An 11,372-nucleotide genomic window follows, 5' to 3' on the forward strand; every position below is an offset into this window, starting at 1 on the left:
TGCTTCACACAACCGTACTTACTTACTTGTGTTTCGAGTTGTGTGGTCGTGGGCTGGTCGAGGGTCGAGTGGAGAGAATTTGTTTGTAAATAACTACGACTAGAGCCGCTTTCTTAACCATTTTAGGCACGATGGGACCCTATAACTTAAATAGTAGAACCTAAAAGAAAACGTTTGAACACTGTGCCGTCACTTTTCAGTGGCACATGCGTCGACAGTGGCGCATCAAACTTTCCACTTATGGACGGGATAAATAAATTAAAAGTTAACAGAACTTACTAACAGAATTAAATTTTTTTTATTTTTTTACGTTCTATGTGATTAACACATAGGATTCATCGTGATTTTAACCCACCACCCGCTTCCCCCTGCCACCACCATCAAAAACTTCATTTTTCGTTTTAATTTTTTTTTTTTGGTGGGATACAATCAATTTTAAAATTTCAAAAAATTCACACGCATAGTTGAGACTTTTATAAAACATGCCTATTTTTTATAGACCCATAGGTAGAGTGTACATAACCTCAAAAAATTAAAAGAAATTTTTTTTTTTCAAAAAAGCGTATAACTTTTTTTGAGGAACAGCTGCCGGTCTAATTTTTTCTCAATCTTGTGTGTTTTATCAAACACTATATTTTAAATTTTTTTCAGATTTTTCCGTAAGTCTCTCCACCTTCAAAAATCCGAAAAACTGTTTTTTGGGGGGTTTTGGGGGATTTTCCCTATTTTATAGACTTCATAATATATCAAATCAATTTTGTTTTTATAGGTTATATGTAACTTGAAGTAACTGAGTTCTTTAGAATATTTAAAAATCAGAAAAACACGTTCAAACCCCCCAAAACCCCCTTAAAAAACAGTTTTTTGGATTTTTGGAGGTGACCAACGTTACAGAAAAATCTGAAAAAAATCAGAAATATAGTTTTTGATAAAATACACAAGACTAAGAAAAAATTAGATCTGCAGCTATCCCCAAAAAAAAGTTATATACTTTTTTTCAAAAAAAAAAAATTTAAAATTTTTTTGAGGTTATGTACACTCAACCTACAGGTCTATAAAAAATAGACGTGTTTTATAAAACCCTTAACTATGCGTGTAAATTTTTTGAAATTTTAAAATTGATTGCATCCCACCAAAAAAAAATAAAATCGAAAAATAAAGTTTTTGGTGGTGGGGGCAGGGAGAAGGGGGTGCTGGGTTAAAATTACGATGAATCTTATGTCTTAATCACATAAAACTTAAAAAAATGAAAAAAAAATAAATTCTGGTAATTAGGGAGGGTATTTTTTAATTTATGTATCCCGTCCATAAGTGGAAAGTTTGATGCGCCACTGTAGACGCATGTGCCACTTAAAAGTGACGGCACAGTGTTCAAACGTTTTCTTTTAGGTTCTACTATTTAAGTTATAGGGTCCCGTCGTGCCTAAAATGATTAAGAATTTTCACCTATAGCGGCTCTTAGTCTAATAGTAATTAGGTATCTAATATAATTATTAATAAAAAAATACATTAAAAAACAATGTTAAAAACTTTAATAATTTTATATTATATTATAATAATAATTATTATATTATAATATAATATACAGCTTTTAATACTGCTAATACATATTATTAAAGTTTTTAACATTGTTTTTTATTTACATTAAGTATGTACATACCAAGTCACCTAGGGCTCGTTAACATGGAAAGAGTCCCACCAGAGCTCAATCCTTTTAATACCTTAGGTACCTGGGATGGAGTCAATTTTCCCCTTAAAGGGAGTGTGAGTCGTATGGCTAAATCTGGATTATCAATATTAAATCTTTAATATATTATACATATTATATTATATTATATTATAATAATTATTATATTATACCGCAGTTTTTTTATATGAAAATGCAAAGCAAAATATATACAATAATTTGTAGAGTAAATTTGGTTTTTTTTAATAAAATAATAGGTACAAATTGTATGTAGAGTAGCTAAGCGTTGGGTAGTAGCAAAAGTAGCTACGCCACATTATGAGACACGAAAATGATGAAATTAATTATATTTTTTTTTCATGGAGATCTTTTTAAAATGGGTAATTACAAAATATTTTGTTATTAATACAAGTAATTGTTTGTTTTGTTATTATTTACTGAGCCTTTATAATTTTGACTAAGCCATTTTATAAGCTATTTGGAAAATATCATTTCAGAAAATACTGTATTTTTTATTTAAGTATAATACAAAATATTATTATTCATTTTCTACTTAGGTACAGCAAAAAAACTTTGAAAATAAAACAAGAGTTTAAATTATAAACACAAAACTAAATAAATAATTTCCCACAACGGTCAAAAACCACACTTAAAAAGTTTTAAAAATTCACACCACAGAATCAGTATAATACCAAATACATTATACAGGGTGTCCAGAAACTCTACCGATAAACGAAGACAGGAGATTCTTCAGATAATTTTAAGATAATTTAACCCAATTCACTTAGTCCGAAAATGCTTCCTAAGGGAGCTAGAGCTCTTTGAAGATGGCGTCTTGTAATTAGTTTTTCTTAAATACCTCCAGAACGCTTGTATTTAGAAAAACAAAAATTGGTACGCGTATTTATCTACAAGATGTAAATCTAATCCATCCATTGCAAATTTCTAGTACCGATCATAGGCGTCTGTTTTGGGTAGGGCAACGGTTACTTTATCGCATAACTTTTTTATCTTTAACTTTTATGCATTTCTGACACTGGATTATGAAATTGTGAAGTATTCTAGTACTTAAAGGTACTCTTGTTTTAAATCGGTAGGACACACCGTTTTCTAGAAAAATCGACTTGAAAATTTTTCGCTTTTTAAATTAAAAAAAAAATTTAAAAAAAAACTGTTTAGAAAGACGAAAACTGGTACATTTATTTATAGTCCAGAGATAAATCGATTTCATTAATTGCGAATTTCTAGTACTGGTCATAGGCGTCCGTTTTGGGTAGGTCAACAGTTATTTTATAGCATAACTTTTTTGTCTTGAATTTTTGAGCATTTTTGACACTAGATTATTAAATTATGAGGTATTCGAGTACTAAAAGTTACTCTTACTTTATGTTGGTAAAATACTTCGTTTTTTTGTTGAAAAGATCTTTCAATTTTTTTTCAAATTCCAAAAACGAAAAACTTTCAAATCGATTTTTCTAGAAAACGGTGTGTCCTACCGTGCGTCGTCTCCCCGGTCCCCTTTTCCTTACACTTTCCCTTGTGTAGCTAATCACATTAACCCATATTTTTCATTAGTACGTGACCAAAGTAGCTCATTTTTCTTTTCTTTATAGTGTTGAATATTTATTTTTCTTTTTTATTTTTCTTAATGTTCCCGTGTATAACCGTATCTCAAAACTGGCAAATCTTTTTTAGTTGCGACCGTAATTGTACGCAGGTTTCATCTCCACATACAAGGACAGAAAATACGTAACATCTCAATACTCTAGTTCTAATTTCAATTCCCAGTTTCTCATTCCATAATACCTACCGATTTAGCTCACATCTCAAGTATCTGGATACTTTTTCTAAAGCTTTTCCTTTAACGTAGATTGTTTCGTCTTCAATCTTGTTCTTATACTGACAATCATGATTTTTGTCTTCTTTGTGTTCAGAGCCATTCCATACATCTCACAATACTGATGCATAGTGCTTTCAACCAAAATTTGCAGCCTTTCTCTGAGTTTTCTGCTGTCCACAAGGAGTATTGTATCGTCTGCATATCTGAGATTATTCACTATAGTGTTCCGTTAATTGATGAGCACATATTAAAAAATAGAGGGGATATAGTACACATACTTGTCGTACTCCTCTTCTTGTTGGAATCCCTTTAGATTTTTGTTGGTCTACTCGAATGATGGCTTTCTGATATCAATATAAATTTGTAATGATTCTCACATCCTGATCATCTATTTTTGTGTTCCGTATTAGGTTTACAAACCTTTTGTGTTGTATTTTGTCGAAGGCTTTCTCAAAGTCAACCAGACATGTGAATACGTCACAGTTGGCATCTCGACGCCGTTCTATATGAGTAGCAGTTTCTTAAGGCACCTTTTGCTTGGTAGCATTTACGTTTGCTTGGTCATTCGTTCGCTACAAAGTAAGACCATTTACATTGTAGCGTACGAACGCATTCGTTGATGATCCGTCCACAATGTCAGATACAGATGAAGATGTATTCATTAGCGCTGCTAATTTTATAATTATTGCAAGAAATGCTGAAAAAAAAGAAAGAAGAGAGTGTGGCGTTCACACAGGAGGGAAAATGCGTTTTCAAGGGGTTAAATATCAAACATTTTTCCGGACCCCCCTTGCGCTGGGCCCCCAGATTACGTTTGCCCCGGGGCCCCCAACATTGTAGTTATGGCCCTGACACTAATAGAGAGATTTTAGACCCTCTACTTTTTGACGTACGTTAAACGGGTATTTTTATATAAATGGTTAAACGTAAAACGTTATACTAGGCCTGGATCCCGCGTATGAAAAAAAAGTTGATTAATAGCAAGCTGAAAATTTGTTAATAGCTTAAGGGTGTCTAGTCGGGTAAACTTTGATATATGGGAACACTGAAACAGGGGCAGTTTTAATTGTGGAATAGGTTAAAAATTTGGAACGGTCACACCGCGAAAACGGCACATTTATTTTGTCCGACAGAACAGACTTAAACTCTTCGAACAGAGATTAAACTCGTTTTAATGAGTGGAACATGTAGAATATGTCAAATGACAGGAATTATGACAGGTGATAAGTAGCAGTCTGATTTTTGCATGAGAGTTTAATCTCTGTTCGGGGAGTTTAAGTCTGTTCTGTCGGACAAATTAAATGTGCCGTTTTCGTGGTGTGACCATTCCAAATTTTTAATCTGTTCCACAATTAAAACTGCCCCAGTTCCAGTGTTCCCATATATCAAAGTTTATCCGACTAGACCCCTTAAACTATTAACAAATTTTCAGCTTGCTATTAATCAACTTTTTTTTCATACGCGGGATCCAGACCTATACTTGTCATGCGCATTGAGTGATAAATAAGGGATAACGTGTTTGCTTAAAATAGTTTTTGAAACCCTTCAGAAAATCCGCACTTTATTGAATTATTTGCCACAATGGAAGACAATTTATTAAGACGTTCACCAAAGACAATTTACTACTTTAGAAACACAAAACATCTATCTTAAGTTTAACAAGACAATTCAATCAAGCGTCAGATTTCTCAAGAAATGGTGTAATTTAGAATTATTCTACCAGGGTTGCCAAGCAGATTATATTCAATTATATAATATTTATGTTTTTTACCTGATAGTTTTTAAGAAAAACAAATTTTGATTACAATTATATACATCGTTACTATATTTTTTATTCTAGTTGTCTTTGGTTCAGCTCATATGACTTTTTTCGTTTTTTATTATTTAGATATATGACATTTGGCAATCTTACAAATACGTAATCCCTTAATAACGTTAACCTTATTTCTACCTAAATAAAAGGGGATACCTTATCCGCTAATAAAGTAATACGTTATTTTTCAGTTAATGCGCATGAGCAGAATAGCGTATAACATTTAACGTTGCTGAAATAAGAGGCTTAAAAACTCTCTGTTGACTGAATAAAACATCTTCGTTATTAATACTTTCTCCTCAACTGAGGGTATCTTATCAATTTTATTATTTTTTAACACGTTCAGTGCTGATGACGCACCGGTGCGTCACATACCATATCGAATATAATGTTTATTTATGTGCTAGCACTTGTAGTGTGTGTATCGTAGGAGTGATAGCACTTGTGGTAATGTGTGTACTTATTTTGTCTTGTTTTTAACTCTTATAATAACACACATATTAACGATAATGGAGATCCAAAAATTTCAAAAATATGTATCAGGCCGGCAGGAATGTTATTAATATATGAGTAGCACTGAACGTGTTAAACAAGAAATGATAAAATAAAAATTTTTGACAGTTCAAATATTTTTAATATTTATAAATTCACTGTGACCGAACTCAACCGATACACATTATGGCACTGTGTGTAGCCTAACTTTGGCGTGATTATGTGAAAAATTTATTATATTTTTAAAAAAATTTGGAATATGTTTAATTCGTAGCATATTTTTAACAGTTGTTTTTAATATAGATTTTAATCTTCTAGAAATAGTTTCTGATGTCTTTTGATGTAAAATAATTAGGAAAGCAGGAATTCAACCGTTTAAAATTTTACATTGAATTTCCTATGGCCCGTTTTCCAATTCACCACCCGGTATATCGCACCCTCAGTGCAAGACTGCAGTAAGTCAAAATAAGTAAGTTTCGAGATAAAGACGATTTTGTTTATTTTCGTGCTAATATCGGTGAAATAAGACACACATTTTAAGAAAAATTAACATTTAATTATGATTTTGGATGCTTTTCAGCCTATATTACATTAACCAAAAATAGAAATTTAAATAAAATAATATTAACGCAAAAAATTTAGGAATTTCAAAGTTACAACACTTTTGCACGGAAAAAACTGTTAATCACTACACATTTAGTATTAGAATTTCAAAGTTACAACAGTTTTGCACGGAGAAAATTGTAAAAAGCGTAGACACATTTACTTTTACAGTAAAACCGGTGTTACCGGCCACCTGCCAACAACGTCCACCTCTACTAACGGCCAGTTTAAAAATTACCCAAACCAATTATGTACAGTAAAACCTGTGTTAACGGCCACCTGTCAAAACCGGCCAGCTTCAAAGTTCACCAAACCAAAATTTTTGGACTACAAAACCTGGTATTAGCGGCCACCTTTTTATATCGGCCAAAAGTTTTTTTTAGTGACCGTTATTGACAGGTTTTACTGTATATCTAGACTACAAAAACTGGCATTACCGGCCACCTTTCTATATCGGCCAATAGTTCTTTCATTTTTAGTGGCCGTTGCTGACAGGTTTAACCGTAGTTGTTGTCCTCTTCTCGTACATCATCTTGTGCCAAAATATTTTTATAAAAACTATGGTGGGCTTCTGGTATCATACCCGAATGGCATAAGTATACCAAATCTTTTTTTGGCGTTTTGAATTTTTGGCTGTTCTTTGGCAAGTTTTCTGAGAATAGATATTTTTGACCTCTCAGTATTGTCAATACACAAGTTTTAAGATAACTGTTTTTCCTTTTAAAATCGTATGGAAAATAAATGATAATACAGTAAAACCTGTGTTAACGGCCACCTGTCAAAACCGGCCACCTGAACTAGCCGGCCAGCTTCAAAGTTCCCCAAACCAAAATTTTTGGACTACAAAACCTGGTATTAGCGGCCACCTTTTTATATCGGCCAATAGTTCTGTCATTTTTAGTGACCGTTATTGACAGGTTTTACTGTATTACACAAAGGACATAAAATTTACATGAATAGATTGGTCTCGAAAATCTTTGTTTGTTGTCTCAGCCGTTAATGGATTACGTAGATGAGCTGTATATTAAAATTAAACACCACAGATATAGATATTAAACTAACAAATATCTTACTTTTTTCATTGCTTGTTATCGAATGCGTTGCAATGTTCCGTGCAAAACTGTTGTAACTGTTACATTAGAGTTACAACAGTTTTGCACGGAACTTATGTTCAAAAACGCAAAACAGTTAAACTGTTGTTGTTGCAATATTTAGCCCATTAAGCATTTGAAAGTTACTAAAGTTTTACAGGGGATAGATATGCATGTTTACAATCGAATTCCATGATAACTTCATTTTCATAAAATTTTGAGTTACTGCAGTCTTGCACTGAGGGTGCGATATATAGTTGTATCTTTGAATGTCTGGTTAGTTGTTTACATTTTATAAGGTTTTAAAGGGCATAAAGACATAGACGTAGAAGAAAAAAAACTCAAATAATTTTAACATTCCTTTTATTCACTATCTTCTTAAGTATGTAAGTCATTGAAAATTAGAATAATAGGTTTATGACAACCAATTAGTAAAATTTCATAATCGTAATTCAATAGAAAAATATAATTGTTAAATATAAGTACCTATCTTAAAATATTAAGATCTCATTAGTTAAAATAAAAGAACTATAAAAAAATGTATTTGTTTCTGCGGGAGTTAAATGGATCAGATTATGTTCTCCTGTGATTCATTTTCGATCCTTTTGCAAACTGTCATATCAATCTGAAAGGTTTTTAATAAAATGTGTTAGGGCTGATATTTACCCTACCAATATCATGTATAAAATAGGCTGTTAAATAAGTTTTGTCGTTTGATAATAGATGGCGCTACAACGTTAAAGGCATATAAAGACACTTTGCCTTCAATTAGAATCATAAAAAGATAGGTTAGTGGGTGCAAACATGGCTCATGCAAGTCTCGAAGGCGATCTACGCGAAGAACACCTAAAAAGTGTCTCAACATCAGAAATCATAGCAAAAATACAGGATATTATTTTGTAACAGAGGGAGATCTCATTAGGTATTGTGAGTAATATTTTGGATGAAGTTTTGGTTTCAAAAAGTTATGTACCTAGCTTTTAGTGCAATATTAACTAACAAGGGTACAAAAACATCATTTAGAAAATGTTTAAAAAAGATAAACACAACTTAATTCTTGGTTTCATCGCTATGGACGAAACTTAGATCTGGTAGCATGATCCTGGATAAAAAGAGAAGACTTTTTTAATGGAAAGGGAATTGTGGCCGTGTCTAAGGCATAAAAACGCATTAAAAGAAGAGGCTAAAACGTGTTTCAGTCACGAAACGAATTAACAGGTTATGACCAGGAAGTAACGTCATGTTTTAGATATTTAAAAGAAATGTTGCTGGTGGATTACCTCCAAAATGATCAGTTTGTTATCATAACCTATTGGACCAGTTGAATGTACCTAAAAGTTTTCAGAAAAAATACGGCTTACAGAAAGCAAATAAAGAAAAAATAATATTTTCAAAGGCAACACTACATCTCAGACAGTTCAAAAAAAGATCGCGAAAATCAGTTGTTGCAACATCCATTTTATTCGTCAGATTTAGCTTCCTTTGACTTCTGGCCGTTACCACATCTCAGAAAAATTCATGTTTTCCATCGAACGAAGAGATAGTGGTAATCGTGAAACTTACTCAACAAGCTAGTACTTATATACAGAATTTTCAAACAATATCAATTTTATAAAGTAGTTTTACTTTTAATTTTGTATTGTGTAGCCAGTGCTCATGATAGCACTTTATAAAGAAATTATATAAAAGAGTTATTAAGAACAAAATTAGAAAACGGAAACGAAAAACAGCAATTTCTGTAATTTATTTTATGAAGAGTTTCATATTATAAATCTGCTTGAAAAACGACTAATAAAAAGTACTGAAGTAAAATAATTTCAGTAAAACCAAAAGAAAACGGCGATCAAAATAAAAAAATATGGCAATCAAAAGATCAATATACAAAGATGATAAAAAGTAACGTCACATATAGAGCTTTTCAACGCTTCTCATTTGTTTCGGGCTTTTGTCATATGTCATATAATATTAATATATCTACGTCATACATCTTTGGTTTGTATCATTGGTATATACAAATAACGTATGACATAGATATATTAATATTATATGACATATATTATGACAAAAGCCCGAAACAAATGAGAATGAGAATTGAAAAGCCCTATTCAGTAAAATGAAAGCAAACGGCGATCGAAATAAAAACATATGGCAATCAAAAGATCCTTATTTTAAAGAAGATGATGACACAGCTAAACATCTTATAGTTTTTTTATTACAAAAACGCACTTACTCATTTAAGGTTTCTGACGTCAGACCATTTCCAAAACGTTAGAATATGACTTTTCATCATGTTTCTTGTACAGTGGGAAGCTAGGCATCATTACTTGTCAGATATATTTGTCTTTGTTTTTGTTTACTGTAGAACTAATATCAAATACTATTGACTGTAATACATCCAACTCCCACAGAAATCTGGAAGCACGTTGCCGCTAGCGCCACTGTCGGCTTGAAGTGAAACTACGTTTTGAAAATGTAAAATTTGACGTAAACATTCAAATTTAATTTTATAAATTTTTGAATAACGAGCTATTTTGCTAAATTAAATTAAAATAAAAATAGTTCAAACACTTATACAAAAACAATAATAAAGCAATTTTATAAATGTAAGATTAGATTGCTCTGGTTATCACCGCACACCACTAGATGGTGCTATATTGTTTTCTTCCTCAAATGTAATGGGGAATGTCAAGAGTTGTATGTATTACAGTCAATAGTATTTGCTAATATCTTTAATTCTTTATTCTAATTAATGATGTCAATCGCTTTTCATTACTTTCCGAAATATATTAATAAGATGCCGAAATATATTAACTGACATCCTTAATTAGAATAAAGAATTAATAATATTATAGATATTATTTGTACAGTAAACAAAAACAAAGACAAATAAGTAATGATGCCTAGCTTCTCACTGTACAAGAAACATGGCCATGATGAAAAGACATATTCTAATGTTTTGGCAACGCTCTGACGTCAGAAATCTTGAATGACGTAAGCGTGTTTTTATAAGGTTTGTTCCAACACAACGAAGAACCGTCATGTAACGATCACGTTACTATAAAATAATACGTTCCATGCGTTCTGTGTCTGTATAACGTGCGTTCCATGGGTTATTTTGTTTACTGCGCAGGACGGTGATCGTTACATGGACGGTTTCTCGTTGTGTTGGAACAAACCTATTGTAAAAGAATATATAAAGTAAAGATGCAAGAAACTAACGTCACATTATAACAAAGAAAACAAAATCGTCGCATTTTTAACACCTCAATGATGCTATACTCCAGCAAATAAAAAACGAAATGAGTCATAAGCATGATCACTTACGTTTATCGTATAGTATAGGTATTACTATGACTTTTACCATTGGAAGAAATACAAGGTGGGCGCTTAATTGTGCCTGTGAGTGTATTAATATAAGCAAAATATGATATAATTTATTACAGATTTGATGAATCTAACTGCAAGCAAATATTCTCATTCACCGCCCCTGACTAATTGTATCTTTTCCTATAGAGTAGCCCTTGCGGGAATAAAACGTGATTATGGGCAGATTACACATTTCAACTGCGTGATAGTAAATGACTCATTTCGTTATATATTTGCTGGACTATAGTCAACAAGACACCGTGTGTTTACTTTTAAATTAGATATAGGAGTACACCCAATACACGGCAACACTGCTTCGACTCGACTCGGGCAACTGCCCGAGTCGCGTCGATTTATTCAGTTATTCGTCGATGCTACAGTGGTAATGCACCTCATTCTCATAAGCAATGTTGCCGATTTTAGCGTTTCTTTCAGTCGCCTATCTCTAATCGAAAACTAAACGTATGGTATAATCACATC

General features: G+C 32.1%; 1 protein-coding gene across 1 annotated transcript in view; it reads right to left on the reverse strand.

Moving 5' to 3' along the window:
- Positions 1-7,872: 7,872 nt before the first annotated feature.
- Positions 7,873-11,372, reverse strand: part of LOC114327144 (protein-L-isoaspartate(D-aspartate) O-methyltransferase) — a 39,912-nt gene continuing 36,412 nt past the window's right edge. Inside the window, exon 4 of the mRNA XM_028275662.2 lies at positions 7,873-11,372. This exon is cut by the window's right edge and continues 315 nt beyond it. The gene's annotated coding sequence lies outside the window, so the exon portion shown is untranslated.

The sequence above is a fragment of the Diabrotica virgifera genome, chromosome 3 (genome assembly GCF_917563875.1).
Source record: "Diabrotica virgifera virgifera chromosome 3, PGI_DIABVI_V3a".
Classification (NCBI taxonomy): Eukaryota; Metazoa; Arthropoda; class Insecta; order Coleoptera; family Chrysomelidae; genus Diabrotica; species Diabrotica virgifera.